This window comes from Trichechus manatus, unplaced genomic scaffold (assembly GCF_000243295.1).
Source record: "Trichechus manatus latirostris isolate Lorelei unplaced genomic scaffold, TriManLat1.0 scaffold00177, whole genome shotgun sequence".
NCBI lineage: Eukaryota > Metazoa > Chordata > Mammalia > Sirenia > Trichechidae > Trichechus > Trichechus manatus.
This window is the reverse complement of record NW_004444113.1, coordinates 2,853,184-2,880,549: the sequence shown is the minus strand read 5'-3', so window position 1 is coordinate 2,880,549 and position 27,366 is coordinate 2,853,184. Positions and strand designations below refer to the sequence as shown.

Here is a 27,366-nt window from a genome sequence, read left to right as displayed (position 1 = left end):
CCTGCCTCTCCCCCATTCTGATGCAGTCAGACGAAGGCATGCCTGTGAACATGGCCACCCCCATCTCACCCTGCCTCTCCCCCATTCTGATGCAGACAGACGAAGGCATGCCTGTGAACATGGCCACCCTCTTCCCACCCTGCCTCTCCCCCATTCTGCATCAGAGGGAACATTTGAGGTGTACATCTGACCCAGTCACTTCACAGCCTAAAACCCTTCAACGGTCTCATCACCCAGCAGTGTTTCTCAATCTTTTCACCTCAGAGCACGCACAGTAAGTGGTGACGTTTCTGAGTCACAAGCTGCTACGGACTGAACTGCGTCTCCAAAAAACATGTGTTGCAAATCCTACTATCAAAAAAAACCAAACCCACTACAACCTACTATATCTGTGGTTATGATCCCAGTTAGGAGGGGGTTTTCTTTGTTATTATGTTAAGGAAACAGTATTAGTGCAGAGTGTGCCTTAAATCAATCTCTTCTGAGATATAAAAGAGCTGATTAAGCAAGCAAGCAAGCAAGGAGATGGGGGAAGGTAGATGCCAGGCCACATGAAGATCACCAAGGAACCAAGGGCAGAAGCTGAAGAGACAAGGACCTCTCGATAGAGAGAGAAGGTCTTCCCTTAGAGACAGTGCCCTGAACTCAGACTTGTAGCCCCCTACACTGTGAGCAAATAAAATTTCTGTTTTATAAGTCACCTATTTGTGGTATTTCTGTTGTAGCAGTCCTAGATAACTAAGACACAAACACATGAAGGCAAATGGCAGAGGCTGCTCCCCAGGTTACAGGGATTCACTCTCAACAAACCCTATAAACCTTTCACCGCACCTCAGTGCAGAACACTGGCTGGGAAGGTTGCCATATGAAGCTCCCCACGTGGCCTCAGCTCATGTGTCCACCTTCCTGCCCTCCTGTCCCTTCCCTCGCCCACAATGAAGACCATGAGTATCCCTGCCTTTGTACACGCCACTTTCTCTTACTAGCCTAGGAAATAGCGACCAATTCTTGAAGACCCAGCTCTCATACCCAGTAACTCCAGCTTTAACAGACCGCCCTCCTGCCACAATCCTTCCTTTGTAAGTGATAACTCTCTTGGTCTCGCTGTCACACCATATATCCAATCCAGTCATGGCACTTATTATTTATTCACATATCTGTCTAGCTTTGGAGACTATGAACTCCTTCAGGGCAGAGAAGTGAGTGTCAATTATTTTGGTTGCCTAAAACAGTAGGTGGTTTTTAACACACACATATTTGGGAAATGAATTAATATTCTCTGACATTCACACTGTACTTCATTCAACAAATTACTCAGTTCCTGTTATCTGCTAGGGATGGGCCCCAGAGATACAATGGTCAACTAGATCTAGTTCCTGGCCTCAAAAAGAGTAAAGTCCAGTGAAGATAAATGAGTAAACTGACAAGTACCAAACAGTATAGAATGAGTCATGACAGCAGTTAGAAAAAGCACTAGAAAAGCAAAAAGGAGGGACAGGCAAAGAGGTCTTCAGAATGAGGAAGACTTATCCGAGGAAGTGACCGCTGACATGCAGAGAACGAGCAGGAAACAGCCGGGGGGGGGGGGGAGGAAGGACTGGAGAATGGGAGAAGGGGTGAGAGGGTGGTTTCAGGCAGAGGAAGAGTCTGGAGTCTATAGGACTACAAGTCTTAGCACTGAGGATGGGACTGGAGGAGGGAGTGGTCTGCTGGCCACATCGTTGTGAACCAGCTTTAAAAGATGACACTATCTTAGAAGCAATAGGAATCCACTGAAAGGCTTAAATTAACAAGTGACACAATCAGATCTGCATTTTAGAAATATCACTCTAATGCAGCTATTCTCAAAGTGCGGTCTGGGGATCCTCAACACTGTCTTAGAGGGGCTGTGACATCAAAACTACTTTCATGATAATATCAGGATGGCAGTTGCCTTTTTTGCTCTTATTCACTCTTGAATATACAAGAGGCTACACAGTGTGTGAGAAAGTCACTGCTCTGGATGCTGCCGTGTGGAAACGCCATGTTCTGCTTGGCGTGATTTGTCACAGCCAATAAACAAAAGGCCGAGGTGGGAGATTAGAAAGACGCCTTAATTTTGTTGTGCAAGGAAAGGAAAGGAGGAGCACTGAGCTGCTGCCTCCAACACTGCTTAGCGAGGGTGAGAGGGAAGGTCACTTTTATGAGGTTTACAAGCAGGAAGTTCATACAAGTTACATCAGCAACATTCTTAATCATACTACGCAGATGCAATGGGGTTTACATATAACTTCATGCATTGCATGTTCAGAAAATGGTGGTTAACCTCTACCCAGAGGCGGGGAAGTTACTAAGCATGAAGTAATTAATGAGCTAAAAGGTCATCCAGAATGTCAACATGGCACCTAAACAGGTTTCCGCCAATTTCCTCTAGTTTTGGGCAGGAGTTATAGAAAGGGGAACCAGGATGCCAATGTAAAGTTAGGGGCGTGCCAAGCAAGCGGCTTGAGGCAGTGGAATTTTCTGCAGCCTGGGAACCTCTGTCTTATGAAGACCAGTGAAATGTTTACAGAAGATAAGAATCCAACTGTCCACTATCAAGTGAGATATTAAAGGGATTTGCAGAATTGTAAAACAATGCTACTCTTCTCATTAAATACTTTGTTTTGAAAAATATAGTTATTTTCATAAAAAATATTTACATTAACTTAAATGCATTTATTATTGTTATTTTTAAATGAATAAGTAAATTTTTTTAAATTTCTAGTTTTAACTAGATATGCTAAATATCAATAAATAGCACATACATAAACAAAAGCTTTTTGGGGTCCTATATAAATTTTAAGCATAGAGGAGGTCCTAAAATCAAAAAGGTTGAAAACTGCTGTTCTAATGGAAAAAGATATTGAAAGAGGGCAAGACTGGCTGGAGGGAGACCAGGGATGATTAGAAGTGGAGCTGAAGGAAGAAGGAGGAATCAAGGGTAAGGTACTGGTGTCCAGCTTTTGCAGCTGGATGAATGATGGTGCCATTTACAATGATTTTACCCCATCTTAGTCATCTAGCGCTGCTATAACAGAAACACCACAAGTGGGTGGCTTAGTCATCTAGTGCTGCTATAACAGAAACACCAAAAGTGGATGGCTTTAACAAAGAGAAATTTATTCTCAAACAGTTCAGGAGACTAGAAGTCCAAATTCAGGGTGCCAGCTCTAGGGGAAGGTTTTCTCTCTCTGTCGGTTCTTGGGGAAGGTCCTTGTCATCAGTCTTTCCCTGGTCTAGGAGTTCTTAGCGCAGGAACCCTGGGTCCGAAGGAAGCGCTCTGCTCCCAGTGCTGCTTTCTTAGTGGTATGAGGTCCCCGTCTCTCTGCTTGCTTTTCTCCTTTATATCTCAAAAGAGACTGACTCAAGATACAACCTAATCTTGTAGATTGAGTCCTGCCTCATTAACATAACTGCCTCTACTCCTGCCTCAGTGACATCATAGAGATAGGATTTACAACACATAGGAAAATCACATCAGATGACAAAATGGTGGACGATCACACAGTACTGGGAATCACGGCCTAGCCAAGTTGACACACATTTTTGGGGGGCTCAATTCATCTATGACACCCTTGTAAAATGTGTATCATTTTGTGTAATAAGAAAAATGCAAGTTAAAAAGTAGAACATAAACTCACTCACACACACAAAAAAATGTAAAAGCTTAAATGAAAATACTGGCACAAATACGTAACTCTCATTCGTGAAGATATACTAATAGGCTCTGATCAGGAACATAATAGAGAAATCCTGATAAAAATGGAGAAGACTGTGAAACAGAATTTCAAATTCTTAAAGAATCAAGACTTCCTGGACCTACTGAGGTTGGAGGAGTCCCTGAGACTATGGCCCTGAGTTGCTCTTCAAACCTTGAACTGAAACTATCCCCTGAAGTCACCTTTAAACCAAGTAACAGTTTAGCCCAAAGAGTAAAGATGGTCACCCTTGAGTACTGCGTTACTAAAAAAAAATAAAACGTTATTGACATAAAGGCCAAAGGGTCAACAGTTATTTTAAAGTGTAGATTAGAATGCAGGGGGCAGAGAGATTAAGGAAGCGGAAGGGAAAACAACTAGAACAGAAACAACAAGAATGTTGACGATGTAAACAAAATAACCAACAACACTAATCATTACGTCTAGAAACTACGCAATGAGAGTGAGTTCTGCTGTGCAAATTTTCGCCAAAATTAGAAAAAATATATATTAATAGTTAAAAATACCGTCTGCACTCCCTGCTTCTGAGATGCGTAAACAAACGGGAATGTTTGAGTGACAGCTGTAAACACCACTGGACCCTGCTCAGTGGCCACCGCAGGGGGAAAAGGGCGGCCCTTCCCCTCCCTCCCCCACCCCAGGTCCTCTTCAGCAGAGCATCTTTGCATTCCACGTGTTTTTTTTTTTTTTCTCCTCTTTCTAGAAGGACTCAGTTTCAAAAATGCTTTAACTCAGCAGTTTTCAAAGCAGCCAGAAGCAGGGAACACCTACTGCCCTTTCACACATTTCTGCTGGAGCTGAGGCCTCCGTGCCAAGCTGGCCCGCCACCCACAGAGCAGCCTTCCCTCCCCAGGACTGCAGGCCAGAGAAATCCCCTCAGGTAACAGCTGTTAACTGAGAGTACCACTGGGGAGGAAAAGTAGTAAAACGTCCATGTTTTAGCATAAATGGAACTTGCCCATCACACAAACTGCCTGGAACGCCCCCAGTCCCCATTCCTGCTTTTTAATTCATGCCACTGTGGGTGCTGGGCCTGGAAAAGGATCTCCGGTAGTAATACTAATAGTAGGACAAGAAAATAGGAAGAAGGAAGAGGAGGGAACATCCTTTAGCCCCAACATTCCCACTGCCAGCCCCCACCCTCAGAGGACCTGGTCTATTCCTCACGGCAAAGCGCCCACCTAAACCTTGGTGATACTAAGCCTGGAGGAGCCCACACCAAAGCCAAGTGACCCTGTTAGAGAGGCTGACAGCTTTCATTTTAATTATTTGAATCCCAAAGACCTATTTAACCACCAATATTTGCACCTATGTGGAGTCCCTGGGTAGCAAAAACAGGTAAGCGCTCAGCTACTAACTGAAAGATTGGCAGTTTGAATCTACCCAGAGGTGTCTCGGAAGAAAGACCTGGCAATCTACTTCAGAAAGATCACAGTCATTGAAAACTATGGAGTAAAGTTCTACTCTGACTCATATAAGATTGTTATGAGTCAGAACTAACCAGACAACAACTTTTTTTTTGTTTTTTGTACCTATCAGTTCTAAGTTATTTTTTTAAGGGTACCTTTTTAGCACCCTCCCCTTCAACCTTTTCTCTCTTATCCCTAGTTAGCAGTAAAAACCCTTAGAAAAGTTCAAACGGGTAAGTGCTTGACTGAAGGTCAGAAAAAAACAAACAAAAAAAAAAAAACCCATTGCTGTCGAGTCGATTCCAACTCATACTGACCCCACAGGACAAAGAACTGCCCCCATAGGGTTTCCAAAGCTGTAATCTTTACAGAAGCTGACTGCCACATCTTTCTTCCACAGAGCGGCAGATGGGTTCGAACTGCCAACCCTTCAGTTGGCGGCCGAGTGTTTTAACCACAGCGCCATCAGGACAGAAGATTGGGAGAAAACTGTGAAAATGTGTAATTGTTCCAAAGAGCCCCAGCAAGGGGAGAGACCTTTTTATGAGTCGTAAACTAAGTCAATCTCTAGGGAAGAAGGCTCCAATGAGAAAGCCGGCCCGGAAGTATCCTAGGCATGAGATGTGGGATTGGATCAAAGATGATGATGATAACAGTCATTGTTTATACAATGCTTACTGCTTAGGGAGGCACTGTGCTAAATAAGTGCTTTAACGTATATTTATTTAATCCTCACAACTGTGATCAACCCCATTTTATACATAAAGACACCGAGGCACAGAAGTCAAATAGGTCATTTATGGTTATACAGTCAGTAGCTGAGCAGGCTGGCTCCAGGGCCTATGCTCTTAAACCACCGTGCCTCTTAACCATGAAGAAGAATAAACTTTCCCCAGTTAACCGAGGACTTTTTTAAAAAAATGCTAGTAGCTACACTGTTCATAAGTTACGGTCAAGTTCCAACCCCCACTGTCTCCACGAATCTTTCAACTAACGCTTAGTTCTAGAACTCACTTCTTTAAATGAGTGTGGGGATGTCACAAAGAAGCAAGCAAAACCAGAGGGATGGATGTCATTTTGTCTTTCTGATTTAGACCTTTTCTAATATTTCTGTATCTCACAAAAGACTATTCAGGATGCTCTGACTCAGAGGTCTATTCCCAAGAGCACATGGACCGCATCTTGACTAGCATGATGAGAGAACAGTTACCAGCAAAGCCAGGGAGTAAAGGCCCATCTAACTCAAGCTCCTAACTGACAGTGCAATTTTCTATCAGCTAATAGCTTTGTAGACGAAATCTCAAACTTGAGAAGAAATCTAAAAGGCAACAGATCTCCTAATAAAAACAATGTGAACACTATGTTAGAGTTTACAGATTTCATTTTCTGAGAAATAATTACACACATAATTGGGTGATGTATCTAGCATCACTGAAGCTGCCTAACGAGTTACGAACTTCAGAATGTGAAGGACCTTTAGGCTATGTCTAGACCAGTATTTTAAAACAATCTCTCCTCCTTCTAGAATTAAAAAGTAGACGAAAGTCCTGAAATGTGCATATCTAATAAAAGCTCATGTATACGAAGCCTTGCTTCATAAAGTTAAAATACAGGCAGGCCCTCGGTTATGAAGGAGATCTGTCCCAAACTGGGTCTTTAAGTCAAATTTGTAGGTAAGTCAGAACAGGTGTTTACGGTTCTTACTTTAGCCTTTAGTGCAACAAAATGCTGGAAGCCTTTTCAGTGATTTAAAAGCTGCACGTGCAGCAAGTGAAGGTGATTGTAACGAAGATTTGTTGTGAGAGAGGTTGGGTTCAAGGAGCTCTGGTGGCAGGGTGGTTAAAGTGCTCAGCCGCTAACCTAAAGCTCAGTAGTTCGAACCCACCAGCCACTGCGAGAGAGAAAGAGGTGGCAGTCTACTTCCTAAAGATTTACAGCCTTGGAAACCCTCTGGGGGCAGCTGTACCCTGTCCTACAGGGTTAGTAGGAGTCATGAACCGACTTGATGGCAGTGAGTTTGGTTTTGGGTTGGAGAGCTGGTTCAATCGTTTCAAAGTGAGGGTAAATTTACATAACATTAAAGGGCGAGTAAGTCAGTGGCACAGAGACTTACTGTACCCATATTTACTTTTGAGGTCAATTTAAGTTCAGCTACCCAAAATGTGGAGCCCTGGTAGTGCAGTGTTAAGAGCTCGGCTGCTAACCAAAAGGTCAGCAGTTTGAATCCACCAGCCGCTCCTTGGAAGCCCCATGGGGCAGTTCTACTTTGTCCCGTAGGGCTGCTATAAGTCAGGATCGGTTTGTTTGTTTTGACTCAAAATGTATGCCGCCATTTGTAACGTTTTCAATACTACAAATGGTAGTAAAATGTTTCCTCATCTGTAATATGAAGACATTACCATCTATCTCACAGAACTGTGACATAACACATTCTAGATGGCCTATGTGAGTGTCTCTTACAGAATACCTGAAACATGGCAGGTGCTCAGTGAACATCCATGTCCACCTGTGAGTGTGATGTGTGGATTTAAGTCAGATAACACCAACAGTCATTCGAAAGCTAAGTCTACATAAACTAAGCACAGCGCTGATCTATTACTTATCTGAAGGACACTTATCTGATAAATTCAGTTGCATATGAGCCAGAGTCTGGCTGACACCAGGAGAGCTTCTCAATTAGGAAAATGGATGTCAATCAAATAGTTGCTGTTATCAGCTACCTAGGGCTACCATAACAAAATACCACAAGCTAGATGACTGATAAGAACAAACATTTGTCTCCGTTCTGGAGGACTCTGGAGCAGTCTGGACTCAGGGTGTTGGCAGGGCCTGTTCTGTGTCTGTTGTCCTCTTTTACAAGGAGACCAGTCAGACTGGGTTATGATATACCCTACTCTGGTATGACCTCAAGTTAACTTACCTGGTAACATCTTCCAAGACCCTATCTCCAAACAAGGTCACCTTCACAGGTACTGGTTTTTGTTTTTTTTTTTTTAAAGGGGCACCATTCAATCCACAACAGTTGTAAAGGAAATCAGTTTATCCCCTGGGCTAGACCTAAATATAATGTCATTTCTGAGAGAGGAGAAGACTCCAAAAATATCCCACCACCTATTTGCGCAAATGTTTCATTTAAGAGTTAGGGTTAGATGGTTCAAAATGTAAAACGTGAGCATGAACAAGCTTCAGTCACAAGAGCAACGTAAAATGCCTTCCTGTTATGAAATTAAGAACTGTTAAGGTACAGGGCCCTAGAGAGTAGATGGACGGAGATGCAGTCGTCTCCCCCTGCCCCCAGTTCTGCTTTCCACGGTTTCAGCTACCTGCGGTCAACTGCAGTCTGAAAAAATTAAACGGAAAATTCCAGAAATAAACAATTCCCAAGTTTTTAATTGCACACCATTCTGACGAAATCTGGCACCTTCCCGCTCTGTCCCTCCCTTAGTCCAGCACGTCCACACTGTATCCACCACCCGGCCATCAGTCACCCGCAGTCCTCTCGGTTATGAGGTTTACTGTCACGGTATGGCAGTGCTTATGTGCAAGTAACCCTTATTTTACTTAATAATTGTTGTTTTATTACTAGTTATTGTTGTTAATCTCTTACTGTGCCTAATTTATAAATTAAACTTTATAACACGTATGTTTGCATAGAAAAAAACATTATACACAGGGTTCGCCACTAATCCACAGTTTCAGGCATCCACTTGGAACATATCTCCCACAGATAAGGGGGGGACTACAGTACAGCCAAAAGTTGGGGGGGGGGGATCCACGGGGAAATGACTAATAGGTGGGGCAGGCACAGGAGTGTCCACCTGACACCCAGGTGTGCTGAGAAGGGGAAGTCAGGGACAGACTGGGGGAGACAAAAGGAAGAAGGTGAAGGAGGAGGCGAGGCTGAAAGAGATGAAATGTGAAGGTAAGTGCAGGTGACATTCTGAGGTGCAGGTGACAGGAGTGGTAACGATGAGACACAAATGGAAGAGTGGACAACGGGGAAACCGCACAGTCAGCAGCAGCAGAGCATAAAGCACCCTGCACACAGTGCATGAAGGGAAGTGGGGTCTGTGGAGCCCCGGCAGTGCCCAAGACCCTTTCAAGAGGTCCACAAGGTCAAAATTACTATTATAGTAGTACTCAGACGTAACTTGCCCTTTCCACTGTGTTGATATCGGCACTGAATGTACAAAAATAATGGTGAGGAAAACTGGTGACACCTTCGCCGTGGCACAAACTGTACTAACGTGGTTGTATTCTTCACTGCCACACACTGACAGTTAACAAACGGGGCAGGGGAAGCAGTTTCACTTCAGAATGTCCTGATGAACCAGTAAAGACTATTATTTTATCAAATCCCAGCCCAAGTACACGTTTCATATTTTGTGTGACTAAACGGGAAGTACTCGCAAAGCACTTCTGCGGCATACTAAACCACGGCTGATGTCTCCAAGAAAAGCATTTGTGCAACTGGGAGTCGCAAGCTCAACTAGCCACCTTGTTCATGGAATACAATTTTCATCTGGCAGAATGACAACAGGAAAACTATGGTTATTCAGACTTGGGCAGACAGTTTCTTAAAAGTCAAGTGCACCTGTTGCTTCAAGAAAAACAACTGACAGTGTTTGTTGCTCATGGCAAGATTTGAGCTTTCAGGGGAAAACCAGAATTCTGGAAAACTGCATTTTGAGCTTGACCGTTCCTAATACTCACAGACTTTTCTAATGAGATGGGTCATGACATTAACAAATGGGATTTCTTAGATTGTTTTATGAAATGGGTCGACATTTGGAAGATCTGCATAAGTCAGTGAACCAATATTTTCCAAATGACCAATACATGACATTATAAAACCACACAAGGGTAAAATATTCATTCAAAGCAAAAGACTGACCAATTGATTTTATCATAACAAAGTGTGAAAAGTTCATTTACATGATTTCAGATTCCACATTGCAACTAACCCCTACAAAACTAACACTTGTCAAATTTTGGTGTAGTATCAAAATAGAATACACACAATTTTCTGAAAATGTTATTAAAAGACTCCTGCTTTTTCCAATTCCGTATCTGTGTAAGCCCAGACTGTCCTTAACTACTTCAACCAAAACATTTCTCAACAGACTGGCTACAGGAGCAGACAGGCGACCCCAGCCAGCTTCCACTAAGCCAGACATTAAAGAAATTTACAAAAATGTAAATCTCTTTAAAAAATTTTTTAATAAAACAATTTTCATAAAAACATGCTGTTATTTTTGTTAACATATAATGCATTTATTAGATATTTTAAATTTCTTAGTTTTAATTTCTAATATGGTAAAAAATGATAGACAAAAACTCACATAAAGAAAAGCTCCTTGGGGTCCTCAATCATTTCTAATAACATAAAAGAGTCCTGACGGCAAAAAGTTCAAGACCTGCCGCCACGGGAGATGAAACCACAGGGACAGATTTTGTTTGAGGCAGCATGTGGGCAAAGACATCACTCTGGGAACAGCGTGCACATACGAGGACGCGGAACAGGGAAATCAGACCAGTCAGGGCGTCGGGATGCAGTGGTCAGTAAGAGCAAAGTCATAAAGTAAAAACCAACAGAGGTTGGACTGAGACAGTAACAGTGGGGACAGAAAGAAAGGGGTGAATTCAAAAGATATTTAGGAGGCAGAACTGACCAAATCAAGAGACCAATTTCGACATCAACAAGAAAGAATGTCAAGGCTGCTGGCCTGCATGGCTGAAGGACACGTATGAGTCTATTTCATTTCTATAGTCACAGTATCTAATAGTTCTTGGTACATAACCAAACCAGAACCAAACCAACCCGTTGCTGTTGAGTCAATTCCGACTCATAGCCACCCTACAGGACTGAGTAGAACTGCCCCATAGGGTTTCCAAGGAGCGGCTGGTGGATTCAAACTGCTGACCTTTTGGTTAGCAGCTGAGCTCTTAACCACTGCACCACCAGGGTTTCCTCTTGGTACATAGTAGGTACTTAATAAATAATTGTTGAAAGAATGAACAAAAAGGTAGGTAATACTATCATTCACCAAGATGGGATATATAGGTGGGGAGTGGGGAGAAAACGGGGGAGGTGGGCTATGTTTTAGACACACTGAATTTAAAGTGCCCAACGGAAATCCAAATAGAAAAGTACAGTAGGTTTAGGACTCAGAAAAAAGAAAGACAGGGCTCTAGGAGTGTAGAGATGATAGGATTTACTCGTGATAGCTAAAATCTAATGGAGCCGATTATCCTGGAAGACAGCGTAGGGTCAGAAGGAGCAGAAAAAACAGCCCTAGGGGAAGAGGACGTTTTAATGACAAGAAAGAACCCCTCAAAGGAGACTGACAAATCAGTGCACACAAGTCAAAGCAGAAGAGTTTTTCTAAGGAAGGAATGTATGGAATGCCACAGAAAGATCAAGAAGCAAATGGACTGACAACTTTGCACAGGAACCAACAATAGAGCGGCAGACAAGGAGCCAGACGGCAACAGGTAACGGACAAAGCGAAGATACCCAGGGTAAACTGCTGTTTGAAGAAACTCGGATATGAGAGGAAGGCACGAGAAGATCACAGTTGGAGAGGATGTACAGCATAAAGGAAGACAAACCTGAGCTGATGTTAGAGGGGAGAGCAGAGGACAGGAAGACACAAGAGAGAAAGAACCAGCACCTTCAGATTTAGGCTTTTAGGTTGACAGTGAAAACCCTTTCACGTGCCTGCGAGGCCCTGCATGGTGTGGCCCCTACCTCCCTGTCCAATGTCGCCACGGCCCACTCTTCTCACTCAAACTCTCAAACTTACTGTGCTCTTTTATGTCATGGGACCTGCTCACATGCTGGTCCCCTACCTAGAAAACAACTTCTTTTCCTTCCCTGATTAGCCCCTTACATACTTCAGATCACAGCTAAGTGTCAAATCTTCCCTGGACTCTGCGACTAGATTAGGTCCTCTTGAACACTTTCTTTGTAGCACTCACAACAACTGGGAATTCTTTACATATGTGATTTTTTTTTTTTAAATGTATAGGTGCCCGAAGCCAAAACCAAACTCACAGCCGTCGAGTTGCCTACAACTCATCGCAGACCCTACAGACAGAGTAGAACTGCCCCAGAGGGTTTCCAAGGCTGTAAATCTTTATAGAAGCAGATTGCAGAGCACGCGGCTGGTGGGTTTGAATCGCTGATCTTTTGGCTAGCAGCTGAGTGCTGTAACCACTGCGCCACCAGGGCTCCTGTCTGCCCAAGTAGAATACAAACAGAATGAGGACAGGAACCCCGACACTACTGTGCTCCTTGCTCCTACCACAGCACCTGTCACTCAGCAGTCAAGCGCCAGAGAGTTGTCGCACCGCTGGAGGAACAACCGATGGTACCAAGTCTCAGAGGGAAGAGAAAAGGACGGTGTCTGGAACACAGGAAGGAAAGAGACACCTACCTCTTCCTCAGCACCAAGAAGCAAAGAGTAAGTGTGAATAAGACAGACTTACAAGAACTCGGCTGCTAACCAAAAGGTCGGCAATTCAAATCCATCAGCCACTCCCCGGAAACCCAATGGGGCAGTTCTACTCTGTCTTATAGGGTGGCTATGAATGGAAATCGACCTGCCAGCAATGGGTTGGACCAGGGTCACTGTGAGTTGGAACCGACTCGACAGCAACTAATACCACTGCCAACACCAGAGAAGGACGCAGCAGGCCCACAGAGGAGGCAGAATCAGCTTCTGGGAGTGAAGGTTCGGGCAAAGGTTGGCAACATGTCTGTGAGGAATGAAGAGAGAGCTGAGAAGGAAGACTTGGCAGAACACAGCGAAGTGTATAAGGGCAAGAGCCCACGCGGTTGTATAGTCTTCTTCAGCGGATGTTTAGCAGCGTTAAGTACAAGACAGAACACAGACTGTTGGGTTGGTCTAGGGATGGAGGTTTGCAGGGCAGAAATGATAGGACAACAAAGCGAGGAAACAGCTGTAATGACCCACTCTGCGGTCCCAGCTGCATACAGAAGAAAGTGAAACTAGGAGGAAACTGACCATCTGAGACAAAAGAGAGAAGGTCAAGGAACTCGAGTTTCTGGATGGGGTTGATGGCCAGGAATTGTGGGACAAGGGGATGGGAATGGTTGTAATTACAAGATGTGAAGTAAAGTACCTTAAAGATCTAGAATTTAAAAAATAAATGGAACATATTTTTCAAGATACCATAGGCTCTCACCACCTACTTTTATCAGTCTCTTAGGACAAAAGAAATGTCAAAAATAGGCCCATGCTCTTCTGGAAAAGGTTGAGTTGTTATCTTCCCAGGAGTCTAACAAGAAAAGCAGATGGCTAAAGAAGATTTTCCCTTTCCAGCTCCCCCTTTTCTACAGCAGGCACAAGTTTTCCCAGCCGTTCCAGGTGAACCATAAGGTAAGAAGCCTCCAAGTATGAACCAAGAGAGACTGCTAACACACCTTTAGCCTTAGGCATGGAAAACTCTTAGAAAGTCTACAATTACAGAAGTAGCAGAAAACTGGTGAAAACAGTCCACAGTTCTTCTAAACTCAAGGTGATCTAACCAGATTCCAGATGAGTCTCCCAAACTTCATTCTATCTAGAGCAATCACAGAATAGTAAATTATATCTTGTTTTTAAATGAACAAGAGAGACAACGCAAAATTCTACTACGGGCAGCGTACCAAGCATTTTAATTAAAGACGCAAACTTTATTGAGAAGGAAAATTTACATGTACTTTTCATATATTGGTATTATTTTGTTAAAAGACTGTAAGAAAGTCCTGGTGATCTACTTCTGAAAAATCAGCCAATGAAAATTCTGTGGATCACACTGGTCCAATCCCATTGTGCACGGGGTTGCCATGAGCTGGGGGCCAACTCAACAGCAGCTAACAACAACCAAATCATTTAAAAAAAGAAAAAGGATACCTTTCAATACATAGGTAGCCTTCGGTCTCTTTCCATATATGATCACTACACAAAATGAGTGCACTAGACATCTCTTTTGTCTGCCCAGAAGTCACTCTTCTGTAACAGATCCCACTTGCTCCTTCTTCCTTTTGCTAATTTAAGGGGTTTAGGTGGCAGTGACCTCATTAACTGGTACAACAGGCAGACACGAGGCCCTGGCCGGTCAAGAAGAGTAATGCATTCCCTTGGCCACTGGGGTTGGTTCAGGCAGAAGATCAAGCCAGACCAATTAGAATCCTCGGACTTGGCAGGTATGTGAGTCAATATATTTCCCTTTTTTCTGAAGCCAGTCTGAGCCATCTTTCTTCCATGTACAAATGAAAAACTTCATACAAATACAATTATGAATAAGGAAAACTGCAGTGCCAAAAGCAATCTGCCTTTATCTTCCTTGTCTCTACCATAAGCCTTCTTTTCTTCTCTTCCTATTATAGTAAAATCTGCAAAAACCAGAACCTGTGTAAGGTGGAACCTGTCAGAGAAAGAAAACTCAAATATTTTCCAGTAAAATGAGCGACAGAAAAGTGGTAAGACTGCACTCTGTCAAAGGCAGAAAACTTGCAAGACCCAGAAAAACAAGGTAGTCCCATTGAGTTCCAGCTCTCACAGGTTCCACTGCTCATTCATTCACAGAAAAAGAACTCTTCAACAATTACATAATTCAACTAACTAGCAGATTTCTAATATCTCAAGACAGGGATCAGATTGGCTTACTGGCCTAAAGACCAAAAGAAGATTGTGATTTTCACTTAATTACTGACCATTTCCTCAGAAAAATCTTATAATCCTCATATATAAATAAGGAAACTGAGTCCCAACAATTAGGCGACAAGGAAAGGTCACAGGAGGTGAGAGGAAGAGGCCCAGAGCCCCAGAACAAATACTCCCCCAGACCTCTGGGGCCGGAGTCATAACCAGACACCTGGTCTCAACAGTTAAGAACTTACTCTCGGTACAGAAAGCATTCTGTATATAATGGAACATTTGTAGGTGAATCAGGCTTACATTCTCCCTCCCACGCTCCTTAAATTTACAGTATTCCGGCAGTTCTAGACTGCAGACAACTACGTTTGTGTCTCCAAAGAAAGGCAAGCTGGCTAGAAGGTATCAGAGGCCAGAGGGGGTAAGGACAGCAGGGACCTGTTCTTCTTCATATTTAAGATGGAATTCATTCATATGTTTGTGTATATAATAAAGCACATAGAGGCACAGTTACGGATACTTCTTAGACATACGGGAGCACCTTGAGGAATTGGTTTTCTGGGTTTGAAGGATTAGGATTACTCTTGTGGAACATCTTGGTCAATTGGCATAATATAGTTCATAAAGTTATGTTTTACATCCTAGTTTGGTGAGCAGTGTCTGGGGTCTTAAAAGCTCGTGAGCAGTCAACTAAGATACAACTATTGGTCTCTACTCATCCGAAGCAAAAGAGAAAGAAGGAAACCAAAGACTCAGTGAAGAAACTAGTCTACCGGGCAAACAGTCTACATGAACCAAGCCTCATCTACCGTGAGACCAGAAGAACTAGGTGGTGCTCGTCCACCAACGCCGACCATACTAATCGGGGCCACAATAGATGGTCCCTGATAGAATGGGAGAAAAATGTGGAAATGAACCTCAAATGTCTTATTAAAAAAAAAAAAGACTTACTGGACTGGTTGAGAAATAAACTAGAATTCCTTTTCAGCTTGCATTTTTTAACAAGTCTATTTTCTATACCCAATCCATAGTGTCCATTCCTAATACTCAGGCTAATCCATTTGAAATACAGTTTGTGGGGAACTAAGGCAATGAACTTTTATCTCCCAGTAAGAAATTTTTGTTTTGTTTTGTTTTAAAATTTCTCAAAAGGTTTAGTTTTAGGTGAAAGGAACTACAGGATAGGAAGGTACAGGATAAACATATAAAATTAATAGGATTTTGGCATAATGAAACATGGATGGGAAAACAAGGAAGGGAAAGAATGTGAAAAGGGGAGAAAAATGAGAAAAAATTATGTACAGTGAAACTTGTGAGAGCCGGAACTCAACGGGACTGCCTTGTTTTTCTGGGTCTCGTAAGTTTTCCACCGTTGACAGGGCGCGGTCTTGCCACTTTCCTGTCGCTCATTTTCCGCTTTACACAGGTGCCAGCTCTCACAGATTTCGCGGCACTTTTTCTCCTTCCTCCAGTCCTCGTAGTCTCCCTCTCACCACTGAGTGTGAGAAAACACTGAGGATTCCTGACACACGGCGTCCGCGTGAGACAGAGAGCTAGTCTGAGAGCTAAGCTCGCCCCAGGGAACCACTGAAACCTGTGAGTTAGACGTTCAAGTTAAGAGCCTCGCTTCAGTGGCTCTATCCCTGAACAGACCTCTAACTCCCCTCTGCACACAACACAATCTTGTGCACTGTGAACGTCTCCAGCATCGTTTCTTTCTCCTTTTCCTTGGCATAAAGTCAACATTTTATATGTACATGAAAGGAAATAACACCATGGAAATTCTAGGACATTTGGAAGTAAAGCTGAAAATCTCTTCCTTCCTATTTTCCCTCAGCTAGAGATCTGAACTGATTTCACACAGGTCAGAAGTGGCATCCATATTTGCAAAATGGCCTTTCACATTGTGATGATCTTGAATTAGATCATTAAATTTGTGTACTTCTCTGTTTCTTGTTGTATTAGTTTCCTAGAGCTGCTGTAACGAAACACCACAAACTGAGTGGCTTCTAAGAACAGAAATTTAGCTCACAGTTCTGGAGGCCAGAAATCCAAATCAACATGTTGGCCAGGTCATGCTCCTCTGAAGTCTCCAGAGAAAGATCCTTCCTCATCTCTCCAGCTTCCAGCAGCCCAGGCACTCCTTGGCTTGTTGATGCATTTTCACTGGCCAGCCTTCCTCTGTCTGTGTCTCTTCTCCTCTTTTATAAGGGCACCACCCAGATTGGATTAGGACCCACCCTTGGTGGCGCAGCGGTTAACAGCTCAGGCTGCTAACCAAAAAGGCCAGCAGGTCAAATCCATCAGCTGCTCCTTGAAAACCCTATGGGGCAGTTCTACTCTGTCCGACAGGGCAGTGGGTTTTGTTTTGTTTTGTTTTTTACTCCACTATGACCTCATGCTAACGTAACTGATAAAATCTTCAGATGCCCTATTTCCAAACAGGGTCACATTCACAGGTACTAGGGGTTAGCACTTCAGCCTATCTTTTCGGGGGACACAATTCAATTCATAACTCATGCTATTTTTAGTTTTTTGGTGGTGTCGTTATAGGAGGAAAATAACAACAAATGCACAACTTCCTCAGACATTAGGCAAGAGACAGGGTAGTGTTATAAAAGGAATACAGTGTTGTGAATGCTTGGATCAGTAACAGAAACCAACTCAAGCTGGCTTAGGCCAAAAGGGGAGGGAGTAACCTTAATAGGAGTGTTTCACAGAACTCAGGAACAAGAATGCAGCTGGCCCCAGAAAGCACTGAAATAGAAAGACAGAAAGCTATCAGAGACCCAGGTGGCGTTCTCCCTTTCTTCTTCTCTCTAGATACATATTCTCTCCACCTATAAACCACCTTTCTGCGTCCCTTGATCTAATGGCAGAACAAAACTGCCTATAAATCTCAAGTTTTTACCTTATGGCCCTTGAGCACCAAATCTCTCCCTATTAGGCCCAACTTCAAGTTTCCAGGGAAGGGACACTGATTGAGCCACTTGGGTCAGGTACCCAATCCTGCTTCAATCAACTGTGACTTCTGGGCAGAGGAAAAGGTTGGAAGGGACTGGATGTGTAGGTTAAGGACAATTAAGGGATTCATGTTTGGTCACAGAGATATTCAAAAGATCCCCATTACATAGTTCCAGCTTTGTATCTTGGTTTTCTCACAAGCAAAATAAAGCCCTGAACACTAAAGTCTATTCTAGACTCTTGTCAAGGATCTAGAGTTCAATAAAATGTAAGAGAATTAAATTAAATTTAGGAGATTAAAGGGTTAATTCACCACTGTATCAGAAGTTTGGACCAATTAAGAAATGTAAGTTAAAAAAAAATTATAAATTCTAACCATGAAAATTATCTTTTATAAATATGATGGGCTACCTGAAAAACCAAGGGAATTGAAAAGAACACAAAGTCCTAGAGGGCCAAGATTCTGCCTCTCTTGGCTCCAGGCGAGCCACCTAGAGCACCGTCAGGCATACAGCAGGTACTCAAAACATTCACTGAACCGCTGAGGAACACAGAACTTCCCAATTGTGTTACTTTGAGTGGGTTACAGGTATGTCCAAGATACTGATGCCTTCAACTCTGGGGAGTCCCTATATGCAGTACTAATATTATCATTTTCTGGGTGTGCCATGATATTAAAAAGGTTAGGAAGCATTGAGTAAGTGACCAAAAAAAAACTACTAAAACTAAGGGTTCTAGCAAGGTGGCTGATTACCAAATAAATCTGTAAAAGCCCAATAAACATTTAATAAATGCTCCAACTCAGTGGTAATACAAACAATGCAAGTTAAGAGAAATGAAACAGGCTACTACTGTGTTTGTGATGGTTTTGCCACTGCTGTTAAGGGGCCGGGAACCACACACATCTCGCGCCCCCGACACACCGGAGGGCAGCGTGGGACACGCATTCTCTCAGGCCTCTGGAAACAGATCTTTCAGTCCAAGAGTTTCACCTCTCTTCGTTACGGCAAAACGATGGAGAGAGAATCTAAATGTCCAGCAATTAAGTGACTGATTAAATAAACGATAATGTATCAGAAAAGGCTGCAGAGATAGTCACAATTTACTAACTGAAAACCACAAGCTACAAAGCAATACGTACCTGAGGTAACAAACTGGCAAGGCAACAAAGACTGAACTCAGCTCTGCGACATGCTTTGTTTGAACCCCAACGTGTTAATAAAAATTGGGGCCCATGTAAGAATGGGGAGGGTTCGCATGAAATCCGTATTTCTAGATTTCCAGCTGCTCTGGAATACTGGAAGGTGTAGTAACACCAGGATGCATCCCTCCAGGGCCACAAACATCTGGGCTGAGTGGCTCTGGGCCGCTCCCTGATGGGACAGTCTCCAGTGCCCACAGCCCCTCACGTGCCGTCAGGACTCCTAGATTCTGCAGCTGTACGTTAGGCCCCTGCTGGGAGATCTGAGTGTGGGCTGACCCCTCACAGGGTATTAACAGTCGTTACCTCCGGACATGAGATTATGGGCAGAGTTTTATCTTATTTTCTTCTTTCCTTACCTATATTTTCGAAAGCCTTCTTCAATAAACAGGTACTGCTTTTGCAGTAGGAAAAACATTATTTTTTTAAATTACCAAATCACAACTATCATATCACCTCACCTAATGAGATCAAAGCAACTAAAGATAACAGATCATGACTGTGGTTTAAAATTAATTGAACTAAGGAAGTAATCTAAGATGACAATTGCTACAGTATTTCCTTCCTTGGAACTAATTGAAGCCCTGGTGGTACAGTGGTTAAGAGTTATGGCTGCTAACCAAAAGGTCGGCAGTTTGAATCTACCACCTGCTTCTTGGAGATCCTACTGGGCAGTTCTACCTTGTCCTACAGTGTCACTATGAGTCAGAATCGACTCAACGGCAATCGGTTTGGTTTTTTTAGTTTGGTTTTGATACTAATTAAAAATCCAGAGAGGACAGACAAGAGCAGCGTTTTACAAATAGATTGTCATCAAAGAGAATAGCCTCTATAGATATTCAATTCATAAAACAGCTATTTTAATCATTCATTTTCATATACTTAAAGTTTCTTTCACCAAGAAATGCAAAGAGGAAATCTCTATCAGAAATCTCTATTGATAACATCAGTTAACTTAATGCTTTAACAGTTAAACAATTCCTGATCTTTATTTGACATTTTGCTATTTTATCAATAATAGTAGTAGTTTTCTGGGATGCTCTTTTCCCCAGAGAACTCCAAAAACTTTCTACAAATCACCATCATCCTCATGTCACCTCAGAGACCTCAAAACGTAAGTCACACTACCTCATTGTAAAGATTAAGCACAAAACTAGGCAGAAATGTCAATATCCACAAATAACTGAACACACCCACTGCCGCTGAGTCGATTCCGAGTCATCGTGACCCTGTAGGACAGAGGAGGACTGCCCCATAGGGTTTCCAAGTCCGTCATCTTTACAGAAGCAGACTGCCTCATCTTTCTCCCACAGGGTGGCTAGTGGGTTAGAACAGCTTAAGTGGAGTCAATTCACCCCTCCTCCAACCCACTCCCCACATGACATCCAGAGGGATCTTTCTAAACATAAAGCAAATCATGGTACTCGCCTGCTTAAAACTTACACTAGCTGCTTACTTCCCACTTACTCAGAACAAAATCCAAGCCGGCCCCCATCTGTTGCACTCCTCACCTGCTTCCCCCTTGCTCACGGCGCTCAGTCCCTCCGGCCACCAGCCCTCTGGTCCCCAAATACTCATCTATTCAACACTTAAGTACACAATTGTTGTGTGTGCGCCACACACCAGGCGCCGTTCTAGGTCCCTAAAACAAGAATCACGTAGACAAAAACCTCCGCCCCAATGCAGCTTACATCCTAGTAACCCTTTTCCTCCTCAATCTCCCGAATTACTTAAAGAACAATTTTAGAAAGTATCTAAAAATACGCAGTACTGCCTATGATAAATTTACTACCACTGACTTTGTTTAATAGGAATTACTTAGAGTAAGTGAGGGAGGAGGGGAAATAAACGGGGGGGGCTGTTATTCGCTGAAACCTGCCACATACCAGGAACCAAAACTTTTCCATTTTTCAAGGCTTCTCTCATCACCAGCCGCACAGCTTTTATATGTCAGTAACAGCAATTCTGCAAGAATGGGGCAGTTGCGTTTCAAGTAATTTCAGGAACTAAAAGACTACTTTATATAGGAGAAATGAATTGATTTTTACAAAAAATCAGATCCACAGTAAACAGATTCTTGTTCTAGACGATGCCCAGGAATGTGTATGCATTCATAGGATGGATTACAAGACAACACACAGCTCATGTCTTTCTTTAGCACCTTGTTAGAACAATAAAATTCCTCAGGAAGTTTACCTTAGAGAGAAGTCGTTAGCCCTGCGCACACACACATATGCATATGCACACACACACACACACACACACACACACACACACACACACACACACACACACTGAACAGTCCCAATGGTTTCTTGTTCAGTACTTTACTATAACAGTCAGTGTCCTCCTTAACTCAGCTGGTTAAAGCTTGGCACTGAAGGCCAGGTGGCTTTGCTCGCTTCCACGCTCTGTATCCACGTCTTGCAAATGTATGCCACCAGTCACCAGAAGGACTTGCAGACAAAATGCAAGGATGAACAAAACCATCACTGACATATCACTATCACCGCTTTGCTCGCCAAAGAAACAGAAGATCAAAGGCACTGTCCCCATGTATCAAGGAAAAGACATTTAGTTTTAACTGCCCCGGATGAAACTTTGACCAACTGCTACGACCTTGCTGTCTTCACATTCAAATTCAATTGAATACCAAACTGTCATATGCCTTGATTCAACTCCTGGCTGTACCACTCAACGAACGGTGACACGCACTCAGTGCCACTCCTGCACGGCCTTGGTGGCGTGCCGCCCCCGCCCCCACAACGAGATGGGGTTTTGGTGACCAGCTTAAAACTGAGGTGTGGTGGTCCTGCTGGCTGGGCAGCACAGACCAACTCAAGTCAGAGAGCTGAAGCCAAAAAGAGCTCACCAACACTCTCTCTGGGAAATAAACCAAGGACGCAAGCTACCCATCACTGATTCTACTGAAAAGAGGTGAAATGGGTGGTGATGAATTAAAACAAGATCAACTTGCCTGGAAGTCACTTTGCTAGGGAGCGACACACTTTAGCAACAAAACTTTGATGATCCCTATCATCACATTTATTAATACAAGTTTTCTTTACTTGATTTCAGTGTATCCATGAATCTCTCTACACTGAGGCCCTCACATTCCGGCGTGAACTTCCACAGGCCACTTAAAATCCCCCAACTAGCCAACACGGGATGTCTGGGCAGACTCCAGCCTCTCCCTCATCACACTTCTGTAGAGTCCTGTATTTCCAGGGCAAGTACATACCACAAGGGAACTGCCTTTTCAAATTCCACTAGTCTTCTCTATCTCTTTAATCCTGTTTTTTCATGCAGGGGCACTTTAGGAAAACCACTACAAAGTAAAGGATAACAAGACTGCTTTGAGGGATGAACGCTAGACAGTTGATGAGGCTGATTTATGAGCTAACCGATGGGTCTCACTCTTCAATGACAGAAATTCAAACGCGTGCCCCGGTTCATTTCTACATTAATAGACATCAGGGAACCTCTAGGTTACCCAAAACGGAAATCAGGACTGTAAGAAGTACCCAAGTGCCTATAACGTGTCCTGGAAACAGACGGTACAGCACGGTGCTATAATGTCGAAAGCCGCTCAGCCACTTGTCAGCTCTGTAAGTCACTTAACTTCTGGTACCACGGTTTCCAAGGCACATTTGTCGTGAAACACAGCTGCTCTGTAGAGTTTTAAGGAAGCTAAGTGAGTTGGTGCATATAAAATGCCACAAAGTGCCAGGCACATAGGCCGGTCTTGATAAATGTTCGCTATCACCATTAGGTTTAGTTTGTGGTTTTATCACTACTACAGGCGCATGGATTTCCAGCCTTTCTGTATCACGTTACTAAGCAGATTATATTACCTGATGTTATCGAGTCAATTCCAACTCACAGCGACCCTGTAGGACAGAGAAGAACTGCCCCATAGGGTTTCCAAAGCTGTAATCTTTACGGAAGCAACTGCCACGTTTTTCTCCCGTGGAGCAGCTGGTGGGGTCAAACCACGGACCTTTGTGTTGGCAGCTGAGCACTTAACCACTGCACCACCAGGGCTCCTAGACCGGTTATACTAAAATCCTAAAAAGAAATAATTCACAAGCCTATCACTGGCTGAGGCATTCGAAACCAACGGAGACATTGGCACTCGTTTTACCTTGCAGTAGGACTGTAAATTGCTACACCCTTTCTGACTGACAAACTGGAAGGACATATCAAAAACTAAAACCTAGCATATGTCCTTTGATCCTGCGATTGTACTTTTAGAAAGTTATCCTAAGGAAAAAATCTCACAGGTATACACAGGGATGTACGTAGGATCGTCACTGCAGGGTTATTGATAATTATGGGCAGGGTGGGGGGAATGAAACAAAGTGTCTAATGAAAATGAATCAGTCTACTTATCACAGATTCATAAAATAGACTATTATTCAGTCCAGCATAAAATAATCCAACCATTATAATTGACAACTCAGACACGGAGAGACATTCATGATGGGACGTTAAGTAAACCAGAAAAAGGTTACAAAACCATGTGTATAGCAGATCCCGTTTTTGTTACCAAAAAATACGTATAAATAGCCACAGGCAGACGAACAAAGGTTTGGAGGGATACATACTCAGGCAGTGGATTTATGAGTATTTTAGTTTTCTACTTTTTACTTTTCTGTATTCTAATTTTTCTACCACAAACATGCAATTTTTTTAAAACACAAGGGATATTAGCTGATCATCAGAAACTGATTATCAGATTGGTTCTAAAATAATACAATTAAGCTGAACGTGATCACAAGGTTTATCTTTTTTTAACTTATATTTAAAAACACTTGATGTTTAGTTTGGCTATTCAATTTAAAAATTATTCTTATTTGGAACCAAGAAATTATCAAAAGACTGTTTTTTAAAAGCAGTGGATTTCTGTGTTGACATGTCGTGGGGTTGTTAACCAATGTCATAAAACAATATGTTTTATGTTTAATGAGAAACTATTTGTTCTGTAAACCTTCACCTGAAGTACAATTAAAAAAAAAAAAAAAAAGCAACGGATTTCTACTTACTACCATAAAGTACAGAAGTATAAAAATTAAAATGGGTTAGCTTTGGCATTTTATGTATTTTTATATACCCCAGTTCTTTATCATCATCAAAGCCATTTATATTTCAAGAACTTACGCAAGCATTAAGAAGCATTATTTAAACTTTATCAATTTTAAATCAACATACTGTCCTGGGTGGGTATAATTACCCCCATTTTCAGCTAAGAAAACTGAGGCACGAAGAGGTTAGGTGACTTGATCCAAGTAACAGACCAGAAGTGGTCAAACCCAATACTCTCCACAGCTGCATGCGTAACCACACTGCTATCCAACACCCTCAACTACGTATTAAGAGCCTGTTATTTATGGAGCCCTAGATGCCCTGGAGGAAACCCTGGTGGCAAGTGGTTAAATGCTACGGCCGCTAACCAAAAGGTCAGCAGTTCAAATCTACCAGGTGCTTCTTGGAAACTCTATGGGCAGTTTTAGTCTGTCCTATAGTATAGGGTCGCTATGAATTGGAATTGACTTGATGGCACTGGGTTGGGTTTGGTTTTTTAGATGTTCTGGAAAGAAGCCCTGTGTGCAGTGGTTAAAGCACTTGGCTGCTAACCAAAGGTCAGGTTCAAACCCACCAGCTGTGCCACAGGAGAAAGATGTGGCAGTCTGCTTCCGTCAAGACTTACAGCCTTGGAAACCCTATAGGGCAGTTCTACTCTGTCACATGTGGTCACTATGAGTCAGAATCGACTCAACCGAATCCAACAACAACAGGCTAAACTCTGGAAAAAGGGAGTGAAGATCATATTTTATTCGCATGAAAAGTGAAACTGAGCAACACATCAACTTTCTATATTTACCAGAAACCAATTTCTACAGCATTCTGTTGGGCTTATCGTGGCTTATAAAAATGGCATTTTGGTATATTGATAACACAGTGATTTATTGCTACACTGTGACTTAAATTTACGTTTTGAGCCTCTAAGTAAACACTTCCTAGGGGCCTTCTCTCCATCTTATCACCCCAAGCACTCTCTAGGTCCTGGGAAAGGCTTTCTCCTTTCAAAACTCACAGGAATGACTCAGGTACAGTACCGTCACTCCTAATTTATAAATTCAGTAACTACTAAGTGACAAGGTTAATTTCACAAGTCAAGATTTTTACATTTGGCCTCACTGCAAGGCAGTTCACTCCTTTACTCAACAAATATTTGATCGCATTCCTCCAGGCACTATTCTAGGCCCTGGGGATAGAGCAGTCAACCAAAGTCTTGGCCCTTCTGAAACTTACAAGATAGGTATATTACACAGCTGAAGATCATGATCAATAGGTTTTAATGAGGAGCCTATGGTAAAACTTATTCTGGCACTGGAAAATCTTGCTATCCATTTAAAGACACCATCATAAAGAACTGAATACAATTTAGGAGATGCTCAGTGACGAGGAAGCACAATGCCAGTGGTTCTCCAACTTTACCATGCAGGAAACATTCCTGGAGAACTTGTTGAAAATACCAATTCTGGGGCCCCACCCCCAGACACTCTGAGATGGGTTGACAGAAACCCGTATTTTTTAACAAGTTAATAACCTCAGTTATTGCTGATGTAGGTGATCTGACGTCCAGAATTTGAGAAACCCGACCAATCAGTGATGGAGCCATTCAGAAGGGGATAATCACCCGGAAAAGGCTCAAGAAAGAGCTACAGCAGTGGAATTTGCGCTGAGTAATGTAAACCCAACCCTCGTGTAATTAATTCTCTGTAATTCACAAATTTAGCAAATTAAAAAGATGGCTAAGATTAGAGGTATTTACCAGCACCACCTCCTTATCTTCTTACAAGAGTTTTGAGAGTCTGCCTCAACCTAGGCATCTGGGGAAACGATGAACGTACGCAGCGTTCTACACTAATATTAGAGACGCGCATTATGAAGAAGGAAATCGCTAGTCAACAGGAAAAAAAAATGCTAAGAGTGACAAATATTTCACGGAACTAGCTTGCTACCACTCATTTGAAGCCCTATTTCACAATGCTGAGTATCTATCTGAAGAATCCACGGGGTTCCAGAGTACATTAAAAATGTGTTCATTTCCTCTCTCACTCACGCAGAAAACTAATAGAGTTCTGTGAAGGTACCAGTGCCTCGGCAATTTCAACAGATACATTCTTCGATAAAGAAATACCAATTTTTTTAACCTACTGTCAGAAACGCCCCTTACTGAAACTACTTAAAGGGAATTGAGATAATTTTAACGCAGAAAGAACTCTTTAATATTTTATAAAAGATGTTTTAGTGATAAACACTCATCAAAAACAACGTATTTCAAGACAAGTAGTAAAAAAATTAAAAATCACAAATACATAGTATTTTGTTCTTAGATAACTTTGAGCTGTATAAGTCTCTGCAGTCTCCACCTTAAAATCATCTAAAAATAAATATACCCAAACAAATGCATGCACCATATTTTAGCGGTTAAGAGCACTCCACGCAAACGCCAGACCTGCCTGCCCTCAGACCCCGTCCACTACATAATCCACAAGATCTCCCAGCCCGTTTCTTCAGACACTAGTAAAACCGCCTCCCTGCTGACAGAATTGAAATTTTCCAGAGGACATTTGTTTGTTATTGTACTTGTTTTTATGATCTCGTGCTTTTTACTGCACTTGATTTTTATTATTTGTGCGTTTCGGCCACGAAAATACTTAAGAGGAGGATGCCAACAGATAAACGCACAAAGAAACGCATCTGGCCAGAAACTCTGCATATATTTAAAATTTCAGATCGGTGCAGTCTTCTGAATCACACCTACGATGTCAAAGTTCTAAAGGAAACTTTCATATTTAAGAGGCTATCAAAAATCTCCATCCCCTCCAACCCGGTGGAGAAGCCGCTAATCTGTTCCTTCAAAAGCAAAGCGTTCGTCCGTCTGAATCACTACACAAAAGATGCCCGCAGGAAATGTAATCTACGAACTGTCTTCTAATCCCAAAGCAAACGGGAGTGAAGGAAGGTGCAGCCTACTCCTCGTCGGCTCCTCTTCCTGAGGATTGGGGCCGCACTTCCTCCGGATCGGGCGACAGGAGACCGCGTTGTGCCCCGGCGCCCACCCGGGGAGCGTGTCGGTGCGCACCGGGAGGCGCAGGGGCGGACGGCGCTGCAGAGGGAGCCGCGCTCCGTGCGGTGCCGCCGGTCGGCCCCGGCACTGAGTCAGGCTCGGGCCACACGGCATTGAGTGCCCTTCACTGACGGACTGTGCAGGCAGCCAGCGCGAAGAAAGCGGGATGCGCCGGGGACGCGGGGAGAGGCGGCGGCGCGGTGCGTCCCCGCGCGCCTCGCGTCCCTGCGCCGGCGAGGGGCGAGGC

The 27,366-nt window shown here is 43.0% G+C and overlaps 1 protein-coding gene across 1 annotated transcript in view; it reads right to left on the bottom strand.

The window, feature by feature from the left end:
• The window catches only part of ITSN1 (intersectin 1), a 221,749-nt gene that overhangs the window by 193,895 nt on the left and 488 nt on the right, over positions 1–27,366 (bottom strand). The gene's annotated exons all lie outside the window — the stretch shown is intronic.